General features: G+C 43.0%; 1 protein-coding gene across 1 annotated transcript in view; it reads right to left on the minus strand.

Annotated features, from left to right (window-relative positions):
• LOC122802398 (SR-related and CTD-associated factor 4-like) overlaps positions 1 to 25,724 on the minus strand; it is a 1,636,555-nt gene that overhangs the window by 626,548 nt on the left and 984,283 nt on the right. The window lies entirely within an intron of this gene.

Here is a 25,724-nt window from a genome sequence, read left to right on the forward strand (position 1 = left end):
ATATCACCTATATGGGATTAGCTACAAGCATGTCAATTCTGGCCTGACTATTTACAGCAGCCGAACACACTTCGGGTGGAGCCTGCCTTTTTCTTTAAGCGAAGACGTCAGCAGGTAAACCAGCTGTAAACACTAAAGCAGAACACAGTCTTCTGATCTTCACAAAGGAAAAAAACTCCATAGTACTACTAAAACATACTTACTATAGGGGGCATCTTCTGTAGAAGGGAGAAGAAAAAGTACAGTTGTGCAAGATCTAACTGTTACAAAAATGTGTATTTGAATATATGATAAATGCTAGTTTAAAAGCAAAGTAGTATACAATGCATTTTATTCTATTAATCATATAACAGTACAGATTAATTCATGTGTAAATGTAAGTAGTTTTGAAACTGCAGTGTGGCTTGAAGTAAAGCTGATCTTTGACCCTGGCAGAATGCTAGCTTAGCAAGTTTTAATGTTTATGCTTTTCACAAGTGATTATCTGCTTGGTCAAGAAATTAAATGTGTGAAATAATGAAATCTTCTGCTCTTTCCTGTTGGAATTATTTGGCCTTGTATATGTGTTACTGAGATAGCACGCAGCTGTGTGAGAAAGTGTAACAGAGAACAAAGACGTGCATTAAAAGTCTGAAGCTGCTATTGTATTTGAACTGATATGAAACCTTGAAGAAGTAACTTTACAGAAAGACATTATGTCTGACCAGCTGGATAGCAAGGCTGTATTGTATCTAGAGGAAAAGTTTTTTTTTTAAATATACAGCATCAACAGCTTTATGAATAGAGAACTGTAAGCTAAAGTGATGTAGATGCCCTGTGACATTTCACGTCAGTAAGGTGGGCATAGCTTAAATGTTAAACCTATATAAAATTGTGTGCTTCCTGTTTCATGTCAGACAAAATTCTGTACTTGCATGTTTTTTGCCTCCTGGTGTACACTAGTAAACTTTTTAACCTGAACCTCCTGTGTATTGAAATCTTATTTTATTTAACAGTTTGGTCCTTCGGACCGGAATTCCCTTGGTAAGCTGCAGATCAGAGCGTATCGGTGGTCGAATACTGCGCAGAAGTTACTGAAATGGTTCTTGAGTGAAAAGACCTCCGACTGAATTGTCGTGTAAAGAGGCTGGCCACTTTCTGATCAGCAGCCGAAAAGCGGAACTTGGACTTTCTCAGGTAGGAAGAATTTGCCTTTTTTTCTGTTTTAGATCAGGGACTAAGTTACAGTATATTGTTAAGATTTGTTTTACAGATCAGGGGCAAAAGGAAGTACTGTATATTTGGTCATAGATCAGGGTAACAGAAAAAGGTAGGCAGTTATTCTAGATAAATTGTGAACAGGAACTGAGAAAGTACAGTTTTGTACCTACCATAAATGTAGATGTCCGAACTGGATAGCATCTGCAGTCATAACAACTGGGTTGTCCTGTCGTCAGGCAGCCCTTCGGTCGGCCGGATTCCAAAGTCTGGGTCCGGCTTCGGCTGATGTCGCACTTGACCCGACGTCATCTCTGCTGGTCTTCGGGTATAAAGGCATCAGCCGACGCCATTTTCCTCAGTGTTTCTTGCCCCAGATGCCAGTTGCCCTCTTGGAAGGCTAAATTTTGGATAAATGCCAATGTTTCCAAAAAGATAGAAGGCAAACACAAAAATAAGCATGTATGTACATATATACAAACAAATACACCATAAGAGACTCCCCTCCCCAGCTAGCTATTAGGAGGATAAATACCCTAGGAGTACCACAGAGGGGAGGAGGGAGGGTAATCCTGACTGCAGATGCTATCCAGTTCGGACATCTACATTTATGGTAGGTACAAAACTGTACTATGTCCTTCATGGATGCATCTGCAGTCATAACAACTGGGTAGAATACCATAGCCAACTAGGGGAGGAGGATGATAAAATTATGGTGTGGTTAGGATCCCTTGCAATACAGCAGTGGCAAACCCTGCTCGGGATCTAGAATATAGAGGTAAATTATAATGCTTGGCAAATGTATGCACGGAGGTCCAAGTAGCCGCCTCAATAATGTCCTTGGTTGCCACTCCTCGTAAGAAAGCTGTGGTAGTGGCTGTAGCCCTTGTAGAATGAGGCCTTATGTTCTGTGGAATTGGTTTTCCATGGAAGGAGTAACAAAGTCTTATGCAATTTCCTATCCATTTGGAGATTCTCTGTTTGGAAATTGCTTTTCCTTCCCTCCCTGTTGCATAGGCTACCAAAAGCTGGTCAGTTTTTCTGTTACTTTTGGTTCTGTCCAGGTAGTAGCGTAGCTGTCTATGTACGTCCAAGGTATGCAGCAGTCTTTCCCCTCTGTTTTGTGGATTGGGAAAGAAGGTAGGTAGGTGGATTGCCTGGTTTAAAGACACTCTGGATACCACCTTAGGCATAAATGTAGGATTAGTTCTCATGGACACCCTATCTTTATGGAAGATTAGGAAGGGTTGTACTGCCATTAAGGCCTGTAGTTCCGAAACCCTCCTTGCTGAGGTAATTGCCAGTAGGAAAGCAGTTTTCCATGATAGGTGCTGTAGATCTGCTGTTGCTGCTGGTTCGAACGGAGGGAGTGTCAACTTTTCTAGCACAAAGTTCAAGTCCCATGCTGGTAATGGTGGTTTCCTTGGAGGTTTTACATTCTTGATCCCTCTGATGAACTGCCCGAGTAGAGGATGTGAAAAGACAGGTGGATCAAAGCTGTATTCTGCTGAAATAGCTGATGCATGTATCTTGATGGAGGAATAGGACAGGCCTGTATGTAAAAGCTCTGCCAAATACTCCAGAATGTTTGCAATATCTATATTCGACACATCTTTTCCTCTTTCAGGACTCCAAATGACAAACCTTTTCCATTTTCCTGCATAGTTCCTTCTTGTTGAAGGTCTGCGGGCTTCAAGGATAATGTCTTTAACCCTTTGGGAAAGATCTGGCTTAGTTGCTGCTATGTGATGTTCCAGGCAGTCAGCTGCAAAGTTTTTAGGTTTGGATGCATGATGCTGTAGTTATTCTGAGTTAACATCAAAGGCATCAGGGGTATTGACCACATTTTCTCCCGAGACATGCTCCTCAGCAGTGGGTACCAGTGTTGTCTTGGCCAGTTCGGAGCTATCAGGATTATCCTTGGGCGTTCCTCTTTGATTTTCAGTAATACCTTGTGTATCAAGGGAAGAGGTGGAAATGCATATGCTGTCAGACCTGTCCAGCTGAAGGAAAGAGAATCCACCTTCCATGCAAGTGGGTGGAATGTCCTTGTGCAGAATTTTTGAGCTGGTGATTGAGAGGGGAAGCGAATAGATCTATTTGTGGCATTCCCCATTTCTTTGTGATGGTCTTGAAGATGTCTGGGTGTAGCATCCATTCGTGAGCATCAGAGGTGGTTCTGCTTAACATGTCTGCTAGGGTGTTCTCTTTTCCGGTACAAATATTGCCTGTAACTGGATGTTGTAGCTGAGAGCCAGATTCCAAAGGTCCAAAGTCATTCTGCATAGGGGTATGAATGAGTGCCTCCCTGTTTGTTGATGTACCACATGACTGTGGTGTTGTCTGTCCTTATCATCAAATGGCCTTCTTTGAGGAATGGTCTGAATTTTTGGATTGCCAGTTTTACTGCCAGCATTTCTTTTGGTTTATGCTTAAGTGCAGCTGGTCCTGAGTCCACAATCCTTATGCGCATTTGTCCAGCATGTGCCCCCATCCTAGGTCTGAGGCGTCTGTTGTGATGGTTTGGCTTGTTCGAAACTTGTGGAAGGGTAGGCCTGGGTTTGACTGGCATGCTTGGGCCCACCAGAGGAATTCCTGTTTTAGGCATGGGATTAATGGTATTTCTGCTTCTAGGCTGTGCCTGTGTTGAGACCATAAATTCTTTAGGTACCACTGTAGTTTTCTCATATGCAGTCTGGCATGTGGGACCAAGATTATGCATGATGCCATGAAGCCCAAGGCCTGCAGAACTTTTCTTGCTGTTAGTTTGTTCTGTCTTGTTAATGCCAAGAAGTAAAGAGGGAGTTCTTTTTGTTTTTCTGTAGTTACGAATGCCATTTGTTTTACTGTGTCCAATTCCTCGCCCAAGAATGTTCTTGTCTGGGATGGTATCAGCCTTGACTTTTGTAAGTTGACTGTGTATCCCAGGGCTTGTAGCAAGTAAATGACCCTTTGTAAATCTGTTGTCAGCTTGCTTTTGTTGTCCGCTTGTAGCAGGCAGTCGTCCAGGTATGGATAAATTTGGATTCCCTGTACTCTGCAGTGAGCGATTACTGATGCCAGGCATTTTGTGAATACTCTGGGCGCAGTAGATAAGCCAAAGGGCAATGCTGAGAATTGATAATGCTTTGATCCTGCAAGAAATCTGAGGTATCTTCTGCAATTGGGTCGAATGGGGACGTGCAGGTATGCCTCCTTGAGATCTAGAGTTACCAGCCAACACTCCTTGCCCAGCATGGGAAGAAGTTGCTGTAGGGTCAGCATTTTGAATTTTGGGACAATGATATATGTGTTTAAGATGGACAGGTCGAGAATAGGTCTCCAACTTTTCTCTTTTCTTGGTACTAGGAAGAGTCTGGAGTAGAATCCTTTGCCCTGTTCTGTTATTGGTACTCTTTCCACAGCTCTCATCTTGGATAATTTAGTTATCTGCTGTAGAGCTTCTATCTTTTGATTTGGAGGCAGGTTTGGCATTCCTCTTTTTACTGGCAAGGTGTGGAAGTGGAACCGGTAGCCTTGGTCTATGGTTTGCAAAATCCACTTGTCTTTTGTGATATAGTGCCAATTTTTCGAAAATAAGGCTAACTTTCCGCCTAATGGTGCTGCTATTTGCTCCCTGGTAGGCGGAGTTAGAGTCAAGTCACTGTGATTGTCCTGTTGCAGTGGCAGTGGTTGTGTCTGTGCCTCTGTTATTACCTTGCCACTGTCGTCCTCTGTAGGCACCTCCTCTGGATTGATTTCTGCCTCTGGATCGTCTGTTTCTGCCCCTTTGGGATCTTGTGGAGTCAGGAAAAAAACAATTTTTGGCAGGCCAGTTCCTGCTAAACCTTGGGGGCTGAACCTGTAAGAAATCTTTAACTGTCTGTACAGATTTTGCCTTTTCTTCCATTTTCTTCATTACCTGCTGGGCAGGTGTACCAAATAAACTGGCCGTATCCATGGGAGCATCTAATAGCTTTGCTTTAACATGATCCGGTAAGACCTGTTCTTTCAGCCATGCATGTCTTCTTATCACTGTGCCAGTCATGGCTGATCTAAATGAAGCCTCCAGTGCATCATAGCCACATTTTAAGGAATGGTTACTAACCTGTTGTATGTTACTTACCATTTCTAATACATATTTCTTGTCTAAAGATTCATCAGAGGATACTTTCTTAGTTAACTGATCAAGCATAAACTCTTGGTATTGGATCATGTGAAATTGACAGTTTAAAGCTCTAGCTGAGAGAGTAGCAGAGGTGTAAACTTTTTTCCCCCATCTGTCTAAGGACCTGGATTCCCTTTCTGAAGGAATAGGGTTTTGCTGTGGTCGAGGCTACTGCCTTAGGCCCCTGGGAAATAGTTTCGGGTCTGCCAGTGGGGCCTTGTATAGGTGGTGATGAGTGTCAGGTACCCTGTAATATCTATCAGGTTTGGCAGGGGCAGGAGGTAAAGAATCAGGAGCAGTGCAGACATCATTAAATCGTCATCCACAACAGGTAAAACAGGAGGTATAGCTAAGGGCCTATGTTGTGGTAAGTGTAGGAAGGTCCTAAGCCTTTTTCTTGAGTCTGAGAAATCTTGTCCCTGCCATTGGAATTGTTCTCTCATGGCATGCAAGGTTTCCCCAAAGGAAAATTCCTCTGGTGGCGAGGCAGCTGGAATGGATTCTTCAGCATCGGAGTCTTCATATGTAGAAAAAGGGTCCTCTGGCTGTTCTGAAATGTCGGAGTCATCCGCAGAAGCCTCAGAGGACACTGGCTCGGGCGGCTCTGTCCTAGGTCTCTTTTCAGGGGGCTGAGAGGCCCTGTCTGGGTGAGATTGGGATCCCCTAATTAAGGATATTAAATCTTCTGCCAGAGTAAGCATTTGAGAACTAGAAGTGGGCCTGTGTGAGGGAGGTTTAACAGGCACTGCCTTAGCAGATTTGGCTGCTTTGGCCCTGGCAAAGGCCTTGATAGACATGGCTGCAGGGGTCTAGCAGCACCACGTGCTGGGGTAGAGACATCCAAAGGGATGGTGTCTGATAAATCAGTAGAAACCACGGTTGTAGGCAAAATTTCTGAGGCCGATTCAGGTAAGGTAGCAGGAGCCTCAGTAGTAGCCATGGATTCGGCTGGAGATTGACCAGTTTTCGGTTTCGCCGAAACCGAGACACTCGACTTGCTTCACCGTGGTTTCGGCGAAACCGCGAACCGCGAGTGTCGGTCTTTTCCTTGCGTTTTTAATAATTTGGGTAGTCGGAGGATCCGGCGGCATAATATCGCAAAGTCTGAGCGAAAAACTGTTCAGCAAACTCCGACCGACGCCTTAGCGTTCGTCGGTTGAAGAAGCGCAGGCGAACAGGCTGCTACGTCGTGGTCTGGGCCTAAGCAAGGCAAACAGTAAGAGTGGAAATCTTTATGAGGTATTTGTTTCCCACAAGTTAAACAGTTATTGACTTTTTCTGACATCGGCTGAGGCAAGAAAGAGTCCCCAACGGGGTACTTAGCTTTTAGAAGTCTTCGAAGTAGTATTCGGTAGTAGTAATCTCTGGATCTGACCGACCGGCACTTGCGAACAGCTTCTGCTTCGGGCGGCAAGAAAGACTGAGGAAAATGGCGTCGGCTGATGCCTTTATACCCGAAGACCAGCAGAGATGACGTCGGGTGAAGTGCGACATCAGCCGAAGCCGGACCCAGACTTTGGAATCCGGCCGACCGAAGGGCTGCCTGACGACAGGACAACCCAGTTGTTATGACTGCAGATGCATCCATGAAGGACATCTTGATATCACGTGATAAAAAAGGGTTACGCAACATTTTCTTTGACATGGGTAATCAGTGCACTAAAACATTGCGAGATCCGCCCCTAACCGAAGACGCAAAATACATGCAATTACAACGTTCTGATAACGTTAGGTATTATACGAAATGGGTTAATAAATATGAATTTGATGGTAAACTAGATAAAACTTCACTAGTTAAACTTAAACAGCTTAAATCTGATGCGGAAGGTCAGGCAAAAAAGCAACGCCAATTAGGCATTCCTCAGGCACACAGGTGGATTGAGGAAGCAAATCGTAGAGAGCAGAAGCTGAAAAATTCAAAAACATTATTTCTAGACAAAGAGGATAATAACTTGGTAATAGCGACAGCTCCTCCTCCTTTGCCCCCTCCCTTACCCTTTTCAGGATATGAAGCGAGTGGACAGGCTGGTCCGCCTCCGCCTTATCCTGAAGTTTCAGCAAGACCACAACCATTTGTTAGAGATCCTATTGAAACTAGGTCCTGAACACGTAAAACACATAGGGACACAGAATCATACCAAACAGAGAGAAATCTACAGGATGAGAATGAGGAAGAAATATACCCACTTATAGAAGTTCCAAATCCTCAGGCAGGACAGGAAGGGCAGGACCCAACACTCAGTATATAGACCATGGACACCGGAAGATATCCGGAAGGCTACTGAGGGAATCCCCCATCCGAAAGTTAATTTTATGAAATTTTTAGAAGATTTACAAGGCATGAGATTGAGTTACCACTTGAATGGGGAAGAAGTAGAAAAAGTAGTAAGACAAATTATAGGTCCAGACTGGCACATGATTTGTGGCAACTGGAATCCTCGTAATGCAGAATTTAAACCACTCCCACATAGTGACGCAGTTAGACAATAGAGTGAAAGGTCTGACAGACCGAATCTCTGAGAAATGAAAACCTAGGGCAGACTGGACTTGCATTAATCAATGCATACAACAGGAAAATGAGACAATAGATGGGTATTATGCTAGATTATTAGAATGTTTTAATAATCATAGTGGTATGTCGGTTCCTGAGAACCAAACAAATGATTCCCCATATGAACAACAATTAAAAAATGCATTTTTGAAAGGTTGCATTGCACCTATTAGTAGCTTCATTACAAAGCATATGATAGACCATCGAACAGGGAGGCTACAAGCCTTACTCGAATACGTTAGACATGCTGAAAGACGTTTTAATAGTAAAAAGAAAAAGAAGGCGCAAGTCTTCACTGCTGAAGACGGAGCTGAAGTATTTGTATTACAGTCAGGTAAAAAGGGCAAGAAAAATGCACAGGGGAACAAACAGTCTGACAAACTATCGGAAGATTTTGGAGAGAGGAAAAAGAGGTGAATGCTTCAAGTGCGGGGAAAAAGGGACATCTAGCAAGGGATTGTAGGCAAAACAAAAAGGTAATTTCAGAAGATAAGGGAGATGAGGACTGACTATATGATAGTGAAGATGCATCATGTGAAAGTCAGAAATCATCAAGAAAAGTTACTAAACAGAAAACGAATGTAAATGTGATAGAAGGAGTAGAGGAAGTGCAAGTAGATATGGAGAATGAAGAAAGTGAAATTTTGGACATAGCATTATTGAGTTTAGAGATCTACTTAGCAGATACGAAACCGGAAGTTACACTTCTGGTGGAGGGAAGGGAAGTCAAATTCCTGTGAGACTCAGGAGCGTCACCGACTTTGATACGCCCCTCCAAGTTACCATAACATTCCGAATCACCTGATTATATATTAGTGAAAACAGCAAACTGACAGCTATACAGGGAACCACTTTCCCATGATATAGCAATAACTGACCCTGTTTCAGGTATGACCCAGAGAAGTAAAATTGTTGTTTCTGCAAAGTGTCCAGTAAACCTATTGCGCAGGGACCTTATGCAGATATTTGGCATAGCAGTAGTTCCAACTGTACAAGGTATGGAGGCACAGAGAAAAATGGATACCTTTGTAGTGCGATCGGAGGGTGAAACTTTTTACTGGTACAGCCAGGACCTAGTCACAACTGGTCCAGGGGCAGTAACCAAGGAACTGATGAACGTAGCCATCAGTAAAGCCCCCTCCCTTGACACTGATTGACAGCATTCGTTACACTGTACTCTATACTCCTGTACTACACCAGGACCTGATAGAGAGTATGAGCAAGAATTGTTTAGAAATCGTGCAACTAGATTGGTTTTGCGTACTTTGTACTGGGATACTGAGGGGAACAGTGTAGTTAGCCGTTCGTTACCTCAAGAATTCCTTGCATTGTATAGATCAAATCGGTTACCACATGTCAGCTTGACAAAACAAAAATGTCAAATGGGCAGACTTGGGAGAAAAAGTAACAAGATGGGAGAAACAGACTGATTTAGAACTATCAGAACAAGGGATACAAAAACAAAAACTGAATTGGTTGACAGACACATCCAGCTGTACACTTGCAATCTAGCGAGGACAGCTGATTAGCGTTCTTATTAGAAGAAAAGGCTTTATGTGAAATTCCAACAACTCTTTGGTCAACAGGCAAGTCAGATGTAGGACTAATTCGAACAGCAGGACCATTTACAATTACCCCAAAGTCAGCTTTTAGACCACAGAAAAGACGATACCCCTTTGAGAAAGGATGCAGAAATAAAAATTAAGCCTATGATAGCAGCATTACTCAAAGAAAGAGTACTGGTAGAATCTCCTGATTCACCATGTAATACACCCCTATTTCCTGTTAAAAAAAGCAAACGGGGAATAGCGGATGGTACAAGATTTACAAGCTGTAAATAATGCAGTAATACCTAGAGCACCTACGGTGCCAGACCCACATACTTTGTTAAACGATTTAGAACCGCAACAGAAATATTTCTCTGTGGTAGACATTAGCAATGCTTTCTTTTCAATACCTATACATCCTGATAGTCAATATTGGTTTGCATTTACATTTCAGGGTAAAAGGTATACATATACTCGACTACCACAGGGATATTGTGAGAGTCCAACAATATCTGCACAAGAAATGGCTAGCAACCTGGCAGGGTTTACCCCACCGGGAGGTAGTCAAATTCTACTTTACGTAGATGACATCTTGCTAGCAGCCCCCACCCAGCAACAGTGCAGGGAGGATACTGTAGCATTATTGAAATTTTTAGCAACACAAGGACACAAAGTAAACAAAAGTAAGTTACAACTTTGGAGAAAACAAGTTAGATACTTGGGATATGGATTATCCAATGAAGGTAGAATACTAGATGAGGAAAGAAAAACAGCAATTTTGCAAGCACCCAAACCAACAACCAAGAAAGAAATGATGTCTTTCTTGGGTACAACTAATTTTTGTCGGAGTTGGATACCAAATTATGCTTTGGAATCTGCTCCACTGACTGACTTGATATAAAAGACAGCAATGGCAGCACAAGATATCTTACAATGGACACCCGAAGCAGAAACGGCTTTCTGCAGGTTGAAGCAGTTGATAGCTTCTTCATTAGTTTTAGGACTTCCGAATTATCATAAACGATTCTTTCAGACCGTAGATTGTAAGCAAGGATATATGACGTCAGTATTGACGCAACATGGGGATAAGCAACGCCCCATAGCCTATTATTCATCACAGTTAGACCCAGTGGCGCGATCTTTGCTCACTGTGTACAAGCACTAGTTGCAGCTGCAATGGCAGTACAGGCTTCGGCCTCAGTGGTGTTATTCCACCCTCTCACATTGAGAGTGCCTCATGCAGTTGCAATAATTGTACTGCAAGAGAAAGTGGCATACCTTTCTCCTGCTAGACATCTTTCATGTACGACTATACTGCTGAGCCAACCTCATTATGACAATTGAACGATGTACGACACTGAATCCATCAATATTACTTCCAACTCCTGCGGAGGGCACACCACACAGCTGCCTGCAGGAAATTGAACAGTTAGCTTTACCTAGACAAGATCTCACAGATATGCCCTTGGATAATGCCGAGGTGACATTACGTGGACGGCTCATGCAGAAGGGGTCCTACAGGGAAGAATCTGGTAGGGTATGCAGTAGTTAAGACACTGAAATTTTAGAAGCTCAATCCTTACCACACAACTTATCTGCACAAGCAGCAGAATTGATAGCTTTGACGAGGGCATGTACTTTAGTAAAAAACAAGTGTGTGAACATATATACTGATAGTCAGTATGCTTTTTCTACAGTACATGTATTTGCACAACAATGGAAAAATAGAGGCATGATAACATCCAGTGGAAAACCTATTAATCATGCGCAAATTATTTTGGAGTTATTAGAATCTAATCAGTTACCTACCAAAGTAGCTATTTGTAAATGTGTAGCTCATACAAAACAGCAGGATAAGATTTCAAAAGGCAATGCACGAGCTGATGCAGCTGCAAAGCAAGCAGCCTCAGACTCAGAAACTTTACTTTTAAATGAGGAATTACAACCCTCTGAGATTTTAGATTTAGACATGTTAAAAATGAAGACGCTTACTACAAAAGCAGAGAAACAAAAATGGGTAAAACGAGGTGCAATTCTTGAGAATGAACTGTACATTTCCAAAGAAAAAAACAATATTGCCGTCTAATTTATTTAGATATGCAGCTTTGTTGAGCCATGGGCAGTGCCATGTCTCAACAGGGGGGATGGTACAGTTAGTAAACCAAATATTCCAAACATATGGATACACAAACTACACAAAAATTTTGTGCAGCTTGTCATACTTGTAACAAGCACCATGCACAAGGAGCATTTAAAACCAAGCAAGGAAGTTTTCCTATACCACCATACCCGTTCCATACTATTTGTATGGATTTCATAGAATTGAATAAATGTGAAGGGAAAAAGTTTTGTTTAGTTATTGTAGACATGTTTTCCAAATGGGTAGAAGCTTTTCAAACCAAAAACCCGGATGCAGCAACAGTGGCGAAAGCCCTGATAAAAGAAGTAATTCCTAGATTTGGCATTCCGGAAAGGATTTATAGTGACAACGGCACACATTTTGTAAACCAGACAATCCACCAACTTGGGAGATTTTTTGGTATCTCCTTAAAGAACCATTGTGCCTACCACCCACAGTCAGCAGGACTGGTGGGAAAGGTACAATGGTACCCTAAAAAGTAAACTTAGGAAGCTAGTAGAGGAAACCCAAAAGAATTGGATATACTGTCTGCCTTTAGCACTGCTGAGTATGAGAACGGTTCCAAATGTAAAGGGTTTGACTCCCTTTGAAATGGTTTTTGTGACAGCATATTATGTGCCTCAGTGGAAAGCTCTCATGCCTGCAGAGCAAGAGGCTGACAGTTCATTAGCTAGTTATATGAGGAAACTGTTAACAAATAAATCTGTTTTGCAGTTTAACTCTTTTTCAGATAAGGAACAGACCAGACCGGTGAAAGCAGTCTTGGCCCCAGGGTCGTGGGTTTGGCTGAAAGTGACGAAAAGGAAGAATTGGGAGAGTCCAAAGTGGGAGGGACCGTACCAGGTTCTGTTGGCAGAGCCTACTGCAGTCAGAGTGGCCGAGAGGATGTCCTGGGTTCATTTGACACATTGTAAACCGGTAAAGAACTTTCAACTTGATAAAAACTTTGTGACTGATGCACAACCAGACCGAGATGGCCAAAAACAAAGCGAATAGAAATTTAGAACCCCAGAGATGTTGCATAATCATTTTGAGTGTACATATATTGACTAATTGTGACAATTTTCCTCTTGTTGTGGTTTATCCTACACACAACCACACAAGTGAAAGTGGGAAGGCGTGATGAAACGTCTATAGACTGGCATCCAAATTTTAACACATACCTAGCCATGAAAAGTGTATATGCAGAGACTATGAACATTTCAAATTGCTGGGTTTGTACAGCTATACCGACAGCATATGGAGGACTGATAATGTCCGCTGTCCCTTTGGGGATAAATGAGACTTGGGAGAATTTATAGGTTCATAGGTTCATACTAGGCTATCTGCCCGAGGGCATTTATAAGCCTAGCCCATAGTTTTGTGGCTTACGCCACCCCTTTAGTTTGGAGAAACTATGCCCATTATTTTGCTGTGCCTCTGTCGAGCAGTGACACTGAGGTAACCCCTGGGGTGTATCTGCGATCTCCCATCCATTGGTCAAGATTCCTCTTTTTTACTTTTCGATACAGGAACTGTGAGATCACAGGACAAAATGGCTTTATTTTTACCTGTCACACACAAAAAAGTTGTATGTTTTTATAAAAATGACACCCTCCATGTGGGCTGGAGCAATAGTAATATAACCATATCTTACCGATGTTATATTAAGAATGGTAATGGCAATACTTTTTGCAATACTAATTATGACTAGTATTTGAACTCATTGAAAACCACTATGAATGACTTTCGCAAAAATCCAGTTTTGTTTAAACAATTGTCAGTTATAGATCAGAAAATGTTTCATGCAGGGCTGATGCGTATTAGTACTAAAGTAGAAAACTGTTATTTTATTTGTGGGAAAAAGGCATATAAATGGTTACCTGAGAATTGGTCCGGCAGTTGTTTTTTGGGTTATTTGGTTCCGGCAATAAGACATACTGCAGAATTACCTTTGGGTAAGATACAAAACGTGAGAGACGCAGCCCGAAAACCCGAAGGTCCAGTTGAAAAACCTGTGAATCCAGTTGGAAAGATCGAAGCTGGCTGGAAAGACCACATTTCAGTAAAAGACAAGCAAATTGACCCATATGGACTTGAGTGACAGTGTTGTATCTTGGGCAGGAATATTCCCAGCCTATGGAGCAGTCAAATCGATCTGGGAGCTGAGGAAGTTGTCGAAACTTCTCGAAGTAATGAGTAATGCAACTTTTTCCGCCCTAGAACTGGTGACTGATTAACTGAATGCAATGAGAACTGTTGTGCTACAAAATCGAATGGCTCTTGACTTCACCCTAGTGGCGAGAGAAGGTACGTGCGCGCTTTTCAAAGAAGAAAGCTGTGCTTGTATTCCTGACAATCGTCATGAGATCAATAACCACCTAGAGGTAATTCAGCAAGTATCAGCCATGACTGAACCAGGCCCAAACCCACTGACGGACTTTTTCCAGAATCTATTTGGGGGGTGGGGTTCCATCCTAATGAATATTCTGATTGCCATTTGTGTGGGTATACTCCTAATAGGAGAATGTGTTTGCTGTGGAATTCCCTGCATGAAAAGATTAATCAAAGATTTTATTGATGTATCTGTTACTGAAACTTTGTACCAAGATATTGAGATTGAAAGATTGATCTCAGATGACATTTTTTCTGAAGTATAGATTGAATGACTCACCTAGCTGAAAATCCTAAGTGGAAAAGGCTAGGAGATGAAATGACACTATGCATACTTCAAAAAAGAATAAAAAATATTAATAGGGGGGGGGGAAATGTTAGAAAAATGTGTATTTGAATATATGAGAAATGCTAGTTTAAAAGCAAAGTAGAATATAATGCATTTTATTCTATTAATCATATAACAGTACAGATTAATTCATGTGTAAATGTAAGTAATTGTGAAACTGCAGTGTGGCTTGAAGCAAAGCTGATCTTTGACCCTGGCAGAATGCTAGCTTAGCAAGTTTTAATGTTTATGCTTTTCACAAGTGATTATCTGCTGGGTCAGGAAATTAAATGTGTGAAATAATGAAATCTTCTGCTCTTTCCTGTTGGAATGATTTGGCCTTGTATATGTGTTACTGAGATAGCATGCAGCTGTGTGAGAAAGTGTAACAAAGACGTGTATTAAAAGACTGAAGCTGCTATTGTATTCGAACTGATATGAAACCTTGAAGTAACTTTACAGAAAGACATTATGTCTGACCAGCTGGATAGCAAGGCCATATTGTATCTAGAGGAAAAGTTTTTTTTTAAATATACAGCATAAACAGCTTTATGAATACAGGACTGTAAGCTAAAGTGATGTAAATGCCCTGTGACATATCAAGTCAGTAAGGTGGGCATAGCTTAAATGTTAAACCTATATAAAATTGTGTGCTTCCTGTTTCATGTCAGACAAAATTCTGTACTTGTACGTTTTCTGCCTCCTGGTGTACACTAGTAAATCTTTTAACCTGAACCTCCTGTGTATTGAAATCTTATTTTATTTAACACTAACCATATCAATAAATGTCCTACTTCTCACTGTTGCAGTATTTACTCTTGGAAATATCCTGCCTAGGATAGTCAAAGTCCAGCCAGTACATTAAAGCCTTTACACCTTCTAGGCAACATACATCAGATGCATGTCCAGTGCGGGAGTCCTAATGCACATATGTGAGACACCTAAACCTGAAATACTTGTGTAAAATCTTATCATAAACATAGATGTCCTTCTATTCTCATGTTGCAGTATTCTTACTGTGGGATCCTCAGTCTTAGGCGACCCAAAAGTCTGCTCCTATACAAAAAGCTTTCAGCCTGGTTGCTGTTGGTGCCTGGGACTTTACACGCAAGGCCATAAACCAGGGACCTTAAATGTGACGTCTGCAGGCACAGACCTCAGCACTAAGTGCCCAATCAGACAGTAGCCTAGGAGATGCCAAAAGATGTCCTTCAGATTGGTGGAATGTCAAACTATCCAAAAATGAACCTAATGCCGGTAGGGGCACTGTGAAGGCCCACAGACCTGTAGATATGAAACTAGGGGGTCAGGATGGAGGGAAGGAATACTAACACGAAAGAGGACATCTGTGGTTATGCTAAGAGCTTATACAATGATTCTATGTTGTTCAATTCTAATGTTGCAGTATTCTTACTATGGGAGAGTACCACAGCTCAGGAAGGAGGAAGGGTTTAGATAGAGATAACGGATTTGAGAAATCCTTGTGAAGCCTGCACTGGAGATGTGGTCCAGTTTGTAATGTTTTGCGAAGATATGTACAGTGCTCCAGGTGGCTAGCTCAAGGATGGTACATGTGTCCAGGACCTTGAAGGAGGGTTTGGAGGAAGATACAGCTCTAGTAGAATGAGCCCTGATCCCTTGATTCAGGTCTTTGCCATGGTACGACTAGCAGAAACAGTTTTCCTGATCCACAAGGGAATGGTCTGTTTGGAGACTGCCTTGCCCACGGCTCTGGAATGGAAGGAAACAAAAAAGTTGATCTGATTTTCTGACTGACTTGGTTTTGTCCAGATAAAATTTTAGTTGCTTGTGAACCTCCAGTGAGCATAGTATCCTCTCTCACTGTCATTCTCGGAAGAGAAAGTGGTTGGTAAGTGATTAAGTGACAGCTCGCTGACCACTTTGGGCATGGAGGGGTTGTGCGCAGGGTCACCCTGTCTTTATGCAAGACAGTGTAAGGAGGGCATGCCATGTCTGCCTGTAACTCAGACACTTCTTGCTGAAGAGAGGTCTACCAGCAAAACTCTTACATCTGCAAGGATGCAGAAGTGGCTGGTTCAGATGTAGTTATTGCAAGTTTCTCTGGGATATAATTCAGGTCCCAGAGTGGTGGGGTAGGTTTTCTAGGTGGTCTTGCGTGTAAGACACCTTAAGAACAATGTAACATCCAACGTGGAGAGTAAAGTAGGTTACAGGAATAGGCAGGTAGAGATAGCAGAGAGGTGCACTTTCACTGAAGAGCATGAAAGACCTGCTTTAATCAGCTAATACATATAAGCCAAGACTAAAGGGACATCCACTAGAAGGGGGTCCTTGTGTCTCTAGAGACACCATTTTGAGAATCTCTCCCATTTACAAATGAAGGATATCCTTGTTTGGGTTTCCTGGCCTCCTGCAAGATAGAAAGCACACCAACTGTGTAGCGGTGTCTGAAGGGTACTAGAAGTTTATCATCCAGAGAGTAAGGCTCAGCATCTCTAGGTGTGGATGGATGACAGCACCCTTTTCTTGCGTGAATAGGTTCACCTTGTGAGGTAACTTGCGGTGATTGCCTTTGGCAAGGGATTGTAGAAGGGGAAACAAATGCTGCCTTGGCCAGTAGGGAGTCACCAGCAAAATTTTTGGCAGTCTCTCCTGATCTTCAGGAGGACTTTCTGAAAGATACGGAAGAGGCATACAGAAACAGTCCCTTCCATGAGATGGTGAAGGCGTCCAATCTCAAAGTTAGGGGAGAGTGGTGTCTGGCACAGAATTCTCAGTAGTCTGTTCTGGGGGGGGGGGGGGGGGGCAAACAGATCAATATGTGGTGTACCCCATTGGTGGACTATATCTAGGAAAACTTTCCTGTGTAAAATCCACTCATGATGGAGAGAGAGAATGATCTGCTTAGAGCACCTGCCTCAAGGTTGTCCTGAGAAAGGATGTATGTTGTCCGAAGAGAAGTTGTTTCGAGGCTAATTCCCAAATTTGCAGACCCAGCCTGCATAGAAGATAGGACCTGGTCCCCCCTGGTTTGTTGATGTACCACATGACAGTGGTGCTGTCTGTGAAGATTAGTAGAGGGCCTGACTGAAGGATAGGGAGAAAAGCCTTCAGGGCCAAATGAGCCACCGACATTGATACGCTTCAAGAGGGATGCCTGCCAAGGTGCTTGTACCTTGAGTCTCTTCATAGTAGCCACCAGCCCAGATCCAAGGTATGTGTGTGCATATGTTGAGCGTGCATGTGCGTCCGTGGGAGTGTGTGTAGAAGGGGTAGTCCTGGATTCCTGTGAACCTGTTGCATCCACCACCTTAGTTCTCTTTGTAAACAAGGTAGGAAGGGTATTTAGAAGTCTAGAAGATGGCTGGAAATGGAGTCAGGCAGATTACTTTATCTTGGGATAAAAATGCTTTCATTAGGTCTTTTCAAATCCTACAACCCAAGACCACCTTGTCTTGTTCTGGGGATAAGGATGACTAGGAGAGGTTCAGTGTGAAGCCTAGTCTCTGAAGCAGGGACAGAGAACCAGAGATGATTTTTGAGGATCTCTACCTTTTCTGTAAGAACCGGAATATCGTCTACTTAGGAATAGATCTGTATGCCCTTGGTCCAACAGAAGGCTATGGCGGGGGCATTCATTTGGTGAAAACCCTTGGTGCTGTGGGCAAGACAGTAATTTGAAAATAAGAAGGTCCAGCAAAGCTTAAGTATTTCTTGTGGTTTGGGTGCATGGGGATGTGGAGGCAAGCTTCCTTCAGGTCCAAAGTGGAAATGAATACTTGTGGTGGCAATAGTGGAAGCAGGGACTGTAGTGACAGCATTCTTAAAAAGGGGACTTCTAGAAAAAACATTTAGAACGGGTAAGACTGGGACTGGTCTCCATGATCCATCCTTTTTGGGAAATAGGAAGTCTGCAGTAAAAAACTTTTCATTCTTGTCTGATGGAATGGGTTCTATGGTGCCTTCTGCCCGTAGATCCCAGAAAATGTGGGGAAATGGGTGAAGCTGACTTTTGGGTGGAAAAGGAATGCCCTGTGGGGATGGGTCTTTTCTGCCAGGATAGGAAATAACCTTTTTTCCTCTATTTCCAGCACTTAACAGTCTGTGGTGATTTCTTTCAAAAGGACCAGACAGTGAGAGAAGGGAAGACAGGGGGATTAAAGACACCGCTGCCAAGTATTGAACACCGGACCTTCTGAACTAGTCAGAGCAAAGCACTCCTAGGGCAACTGAGCTCTCTGGGGAAGATGGCTGAGACTTTGGGTTCTTAGAGCAAAAAGGAAATGAGTCAAGGTATGCAGGGATCACTGGAGGAATGGCTGCTGGGGAGGATGATTCAACCTGCAACAACTCAAGTACCTTTTTTGTGTTGCTGTCATTTGGGAAGTATCCCATTTGAAGAATTCTTTCAACTTGATAGTTTCACCAAATGTTACATCCTCTGGAGGGGAATCTACTTCAAAAGAAGACTTATCTGGAGAATAATATTCCAAGGAGGAGACTATTTGGGATGAGTAGGTGATAGACTCCTCAGAGCAAGAGCAGATGACCTCCTCCTCTTCTTCCTGGGGAATAAAGGAAAGGAGTAAGGCAGCAGAAGTAGGTGTTGGGGTGAGCACTGGAAAAGAGGCGGCGGAGAAGGATGTAGGCCTAATGGCCATGAAGGCTTATATCAGGGAATGAGTAAAAAAGACTAACAGTCCAGGCATCCTTCAGGAGATGCAGATAAAGGTTTAGTTTTTTTTTTTATCTTTTTTAAAGGAGTAATTTTGGGACACACTGAAGGCCTTGATTCTGGGGCCTTACCAAAGGAAGGAGACTGATTTCTGAGATCTAGAAGGGCGCCCAGTGGAGCTTGGTTCCCCCTCAACATCAGAAATTACGTTTGTGCCCTCTCCATGGACACGATGCCCAGTGCTTCGGAGACAGATACATCGAGGGTAGCCGTAGAAGCAGAAGGCTCTAGTATATGCCCCTCAACCCCTACATCAGCGGCTGGCGAGGCATCCAACGACAGAGAGGCAGTGGTGAAAGGCCACAAAACTTTGTCCTTTTTCTTTGGAGGTTCCATGGGGTCAGCAGATTCCGGATTCATCCTAAGGGCTAGCCTCTTAAGCATTTGATTTTCTAAGTACAAGTTAAGGGCAGCCGAAAGTACAGATGTGTACACTTACCATAAATGTAGATGTTGGAGTGTATTCACTGTTGCATTCAATACATTTGGGTAATCTGCTGGCAGGTTGCCCTCAGTCAGTCTGAATTCCAAAGTCTTGGGTCCTGCGTCTGTTCCTGTCTCCTCTTCCATGACGTCAGGGGTATGAAACACGCAGCAGATGCAATTTTCTTTCGTTTTTCTTGCCCCAGATGTCAGGTGCCCCAAAAAAGGTAGCAAAAAAAAAAAAAAATATATATATATATATATATATATATATATATATATATATATATATATATATACACATACATATAGATATATATATATATATATATATATACATATATATATACATATACATACACATATACACACATATATACATATATGTATATATGTGTGTGTGTGTATGTTTATATATATATATATATATATACACACACACACACATATATACATATATATATATATACATATATACATACATATACATGCATATATATATATATATATATACACATACATATACATACATATATATATATATATATATATATACACACATGTGTATATTTACATATACGTATGTGTGTGTATATATATCGATATATATATATATATATATATACACACATATATGTGTATATGTATATATATATATATATATGTGTGTATATATATATATATATATATATATATATATATATATATATATATATGTGTATATATATATATATATATATATATGTGTGTGTGTATACACACACACACACATACACTTACCTGCATCAATATAAACATTACCTTCATCTACAAGCAAATACACCACATAGGTTGTAGAAGCGAGAGAAGGAATAACTCCAGAATGACAGGGGGATGGTGGGAGGGTAACCTGGACTGCAACAGTGAATACGCTCCAACATCTACATTTATGTTAAGTGTACACAACTGTACTATGTTCTTCGTGTTTCACTGTTGCAGTCTTTACATTTGGGTCGAATCCCAAAGCTATGGTCGGGAGGCTGGAGCTAAACAGCATTAGGTGCAGCTAGAAGGGCCTGCAGAACTGCAGTGGCAAAGCCTGCCCTGGACTTAGAGAGGCAAATGCTAATGCTTTGTAAAGGTGTGTACAAAACTCCATGTAGCAGCCATGTCTTTGGTTGGTACTCCTGTGAGAAAGGCTGCTGAAGTAGCTGCAGCTCTGGTGGAAGGAGACCTAATGCCCTTGGGCACAGGTTTACCATGGTGCAAGTAGCAGAAACGGATGCAGTGGGTTATCCACTTTGAAATAGTCTGCTTTGAAATAGCCTTTCCTTCTGATCCTGCAGCATATGTCACTAGTAATTGCTCAGTTTTTCTTAGAGTTTTAGTCCTGCACAAGTAGAATCTTAGCTATCTGTGTACGTCCAAGGAATGCAGAATTCTCTCCTTGTTCTGCGGATTTGGATAAAAGGTTGGCAGCTGAATTGTCTGGTTAAGAGCCACACTGGAAACCACCTTAGGCATAAATGTAGGATTTGTCGAGACACCCTGTCTGGGTAAAATATGATAAAAGGCTCTACAGCCATGAGGGCCTGTAGCTCTGAAACTTTTCTTGCTGAAGTAATTGCTAGTAGCAGAGCTGTTTTCCAAGATAAAAACTTTATATCAGCGGTAGCAGCTGGTTCAAATGGAGGCAGGGTGAGCTTTTCCAACACATAATTGAGGTCCCATGCAGGTAATGGTGATGATCTAGGCGGCCTTAAATTTTTGGCTCCTCTGAGGTACTGCTTTAATAAAGGATGAGAAAAGATTGGTGGCTCTGTTGTAATGAGCCGAAATGGCAGGGGCATGAATTTTAATTGATGAAAAAGATGGGCCTTTGTCAAGCATCTCAGTTAAGTTTTGCAAAATCTGAGGAATATTTAGAACAGCTTGTGCCTGGTTCCAAGCACAGAATCTCTTCCATTTTCCAGCATAAGATTTTCTAGTACTAGGCCTTCTGGCTTCCAAAATGACATCCATCACAGCTTTACGGAGAGGTGTGTTTTGTATGACTACATTATCCGCCATGCTGCCAGGTTTAAAGTACTGAAATGGCTGTGTAGGACCTGATTGTTTTGCTGGGACAGTAGATGAGGTATTTGAGGTAAGATCCAAGCTGGGCATTGAGAAGTTCCTTAGGAATGGATACCAGTACTGGCGGCGCCAGTCTGGGGCAATCAGTATCATCCTTGGCTTCTCCTGTCTGACCTTGAGAAGTACTTTGGGGATGAGAGGCAGTAAAGGAAAGGGATATACTGATAGGTTTTTCCAGCTGAAAGATAGGGCGTCCACTTTAAATGCTTGTCTGTGATAAGTCCTTGTGCAGAATCTTTTTAGTTGGTAATTTTGAGGGGAGGCAAATAGATGTCCGGGCATCCCCATTTCCTTGTTATGCTGAAGACTTGTTGATCCAGCTGCCACTCGTGGGGATCCATGAGGTTTCTGCTTAGTTCGTCTACCAGAGTGTTTTCCTTTCCTGGCAGGAACTGTGCCTGCAGATGTACTTGGTAAGTCAATGCTGTGTCCCACAAAGTCATGGTTAGTCTGCAAAGGGGGTAAGAATGTGTGCGCCCCCCTGCTTGTTTATATGCCACATGACCGTGGTGATGTCTGTCTATCAGTAGTTGTCACGGATGAAGTAGGTCCTTGAAGGCTGTCAGGGCATTTTGAAAAGCTAGCATCTCCTTTACATATGTAGATGCATTTGGTTCGAGGACCATGTGCCCTGAATGCATCTTCCTGCCATGTGGGCCTGCCAGGCATAATCTGAAGCATCCGTTGCTAGTGTCTGCCTGGCTGAGGGTAATGTGAATGGCTGCCCCTTGTTCTGGTGACAAGCCTTCGCCCATCGAAGCTCCTGTTGCAGGCAGGGAATGAGTAATCGTTGTTTCCAGGCTGTGGCAATGGAGTCCAAACACTTTTTAGGTACCACTGAAGTTCTCATATGCAGTCTTGCATACGGAATTAGTAGGATGCAGGATGCCATGAAGCCCAAAGCCTGCAGAATTTTTCTTGCAGATAACTGGGCCTTTGTTGCCAACATTTTGAAATAGGTAGTCAGTTGCCTTTGTCTGGCATGAGATAAGCCATCTGGGCAGTTGTATTTAAGCTTGCACCCAGGAATATTATCTCGAGAGGGTACTAGCTTTGATTTCTTTTCGTTGACTGTGTAACCCTAGGCATGTTAGAAGTCTTTTCACAAACGCCAGATGCTGTAGAAGAATGTTCTTGTTCTCGGCTTGAATTAGACAGTCCAAGTAAGGATATATTTGTATTCCTCTGTCTGCATTGTAAAGACCCTGGGCGCAGTAGATAAGCCAAAGGGCAGTGCAGAGAATTGGTAATGCATTGAGCCAGCCTTGAATCTGAGGTATCTTCTGCATGATTGTCTGATTGGGACATGCAGGTATGCCTCTTTTAGGTCTAAAGTCACAAGCCAAGCATTCTTGCCCTGCATGGGCAGAAGCTGCTGCAAAGTCAACATTTTGAATTTTGGTATATCCAGGAATGTGTTCAGAATAGATAGGTCCAGTATTGGTCTCCAGGCTTTGTCATTTCTGGGTACCAAGAACAGTCGAGTAAAATCCTTGTCCTTGCTCTGGTACTTGTTGAATGGGCCCCATGTCGTTGAAGGATGAGACTTGTTTTTGCGCTTCAGCCCACTGATTTTTTGGGAGATCTGGCCAACCGTTTGCCTTTGGCAGGGTATGGAAATGGAACTTGTAGCCTTGTGACACTATTTAGAACCCACTTGTCCTGGGTTATAATGTGCCAATTTTGTGAAAAAAGTGCTAATTTTCCCCCTAAGGGTGCTGCCAGGGCATAAGTGCTTGGTGCCTGCAGGGGGAAGGCATCGGGACTGTTTCCTCTATGGCTGTGATTTGTCTTTTCCAACTTTGGAGGTAGAAGCACTCCATTGCTTTGACCTGTATGAACCTTGCGCCTGGGATCTGCCTCTAGGGCATCTGGATCTGCCCCTTTGAGGTCTGACACAGGAAAGGACCAGTTCTTTGTAGGCCAGTGTCTATTAAACCTAGGTGGCTGTACTTGTAAACAATCTTTGACAGTTTGCATAGATTTAGCTTTGTCCTCAGTTTTCTTTAACACCTCCTCTGCCTTAACACCAAACAAAGTAACATGCTGTAAAGGTGCATCTAATAATTTAACTAACATGATCAGGCAGATTTCGTTCCTTTAACCAAGCATGCCTTCTGATTACAGAACCCATATCTGCGGCCCTGCAGGAGGCCACCAAAGAATCAAAACCACACTGCAAAGTCAGTATCATCCTTGGCTTCTCCTGTCTGACCTTTAGGAGTACTTTGGGGAGGAGAGGCAGTAGAGCAAAGGGATATACTGATAGGTTTTTCTAGCTGCATGCAATAAATCCTGCATTTCCTTGTTTTCTGCGCAGAGTTTAACAATCATTTCTGTTTAAGCAATGCCATGACATGCTGCTGATATTTGAGCATATGAAACTGACAGTTTAAGGCCCTTATAAGCCAAGGTAGCAGATGTGTAAACCTTTTTACCCCATCTAGCCAGTGCTCTAGAATCCCTGTCAGAAGGGGTAGGATTTTTAGCAGCGGAAGCCTTAACTCCTTTGGGACCCTGTGAAATAGTTTCTGGGTCTGTAGCAGGGTTTTTAAAAAGGAATTATGAGAGTCAGGAACCCTGTAATATCAGTCAGGCTTAACATGAGCTGGAGGTAAGGAGTCAGAGGTCATACTAGACTCCGAAAACACATCTACAATGTCTAACACAGGTGGAATGGCTAGGGGGCCTGTGCTGAGGTAGTAAAAGGAAATCCCTGAGTCTCTCTAGATTCTGAAAAATCTTGGCTCTCCCAGTGGAAATGCTCCCTCATGGTATGCAAAGTTTCCCCAAAAGAATAGTCCTCTGGAGGAGAAGCTGAAGGTATAGATTCTTCAGCATCAGAATCCTCATAGGGGGAACAGAATATTCCTGATCAGAAGAAATAGAAACCGGATCTGAAGATTCATAGTCAGTCTCTTGCCTAGGCCTCTTATCAGGAGGGGGATGTGAACCCCTGATCAAGGTAATAAAGTCTTCGGCCATTTTAAGCATCTGTTTTTTTGGGCATAGAGGCCTGTCCACGTGGCTCTTGAGTTGGTTTCTTTGCTTTAGAAGGTGCTTTAGTCTTTGCCTTTGAAGCTGAAGTCGGTTTAATGTAAAGATGTTTAGGTCTGAATACACCCTCAGAAGCTGGTGCCTGCTCAGCGGCTCCAGACCCATCTGAGGGAACAGTGGCCGAGGCTCCAATACCTAGAGTTTCCAGCGGCATAGCAGACTCCACGTGGGAGTCGGTAGCGGCCTGCAACTCTAAAGTAGCAGGCGTCAGGGGCTGCAGGGTCTGAAACTCGAACACGAAAATCTCAGGAGTAAGCCAACCGGCAACTGCGAACTGCTTCTGCTTCGGGCATCGTGTGGCAAGAAAGACAGAAGAAAATGGCATCGGCTGCTTCTTTTATACCCCTGACGACCAGTCAGGGAAGGGGCGCCAGCAGCCGATGCAGGACCCAAGACTTTGGAATTCAGGCCGACAAAGGGCAACCTGCCAGCAGGATTACCCAAATGTAATGACTACAACAGTGAAACACGAAGAACACCTAGCCTCTTGCTGAAAAATGCTGGCTAAGAAAGCCAACACTGCAGAGAGAGGGGCTGTAAAAGGATCCAGGTTTCGCAGAGAAGCACAAATAGAGAATAGTTTCCCTTTACTGCGTTAAATCTTCCTAGTGGAAGACTTATGAGACGCCACTAGAATAGTTTTCACTGAAGACAAAAGACCAAGAGTCCTGACAATCAAGGGAACTGGAGCAACCAAGCTGTCAGATTAAGGCTGTCCAGGTTGGGTGGACAGGTGCCAGAGGGATGAGAAATGAGATCCAGGCAGCGATCTAGAATCCAAGGAGGAGCTAGTACATGAGGCCAGAGGAAGAGGAACCAGACTTGACGCCAAAACGGGGCAATGAGAATCACCTTGCACCCCAGTCGGCAAGCTTTCTGAAGAAACTTCGGAATGAGTGGAACCGGGGGGATAAGCGTACAGTAACCCAGGAGGACAAGCATGGACTAGAGCGTCTCTGGGGGGGAGGGGGGTCCCCTGGTGAGGGAATCAGATTGAAGAACTCGTTGCACTTTGCATTGGAAGGAGATTTGAAGAGATCGCAGCAAGGCTGACCCCATGCAAGGAAGATCTCCTCCGCTATAGACTGTTTCAGAGACCACTCGTAATGGCATTAGAATAGCCCGACTC

The sequence above is a fragment of the Protopterus annectens genome, chromosome 5.part0 (genome assembly GCF_019279795.1).
Source record: "Protopterus annectens isolate FY-2018-M chromosome 5.part0, PAN1.0, whole genome shotgun sequence".
Taxonomy (NCBI): domain Eukaryota; kingdom Metazoa; phylum Chordata; order Ceratodontiformes; family Protopteridae; genus Protopterus; species Protopterus annectens.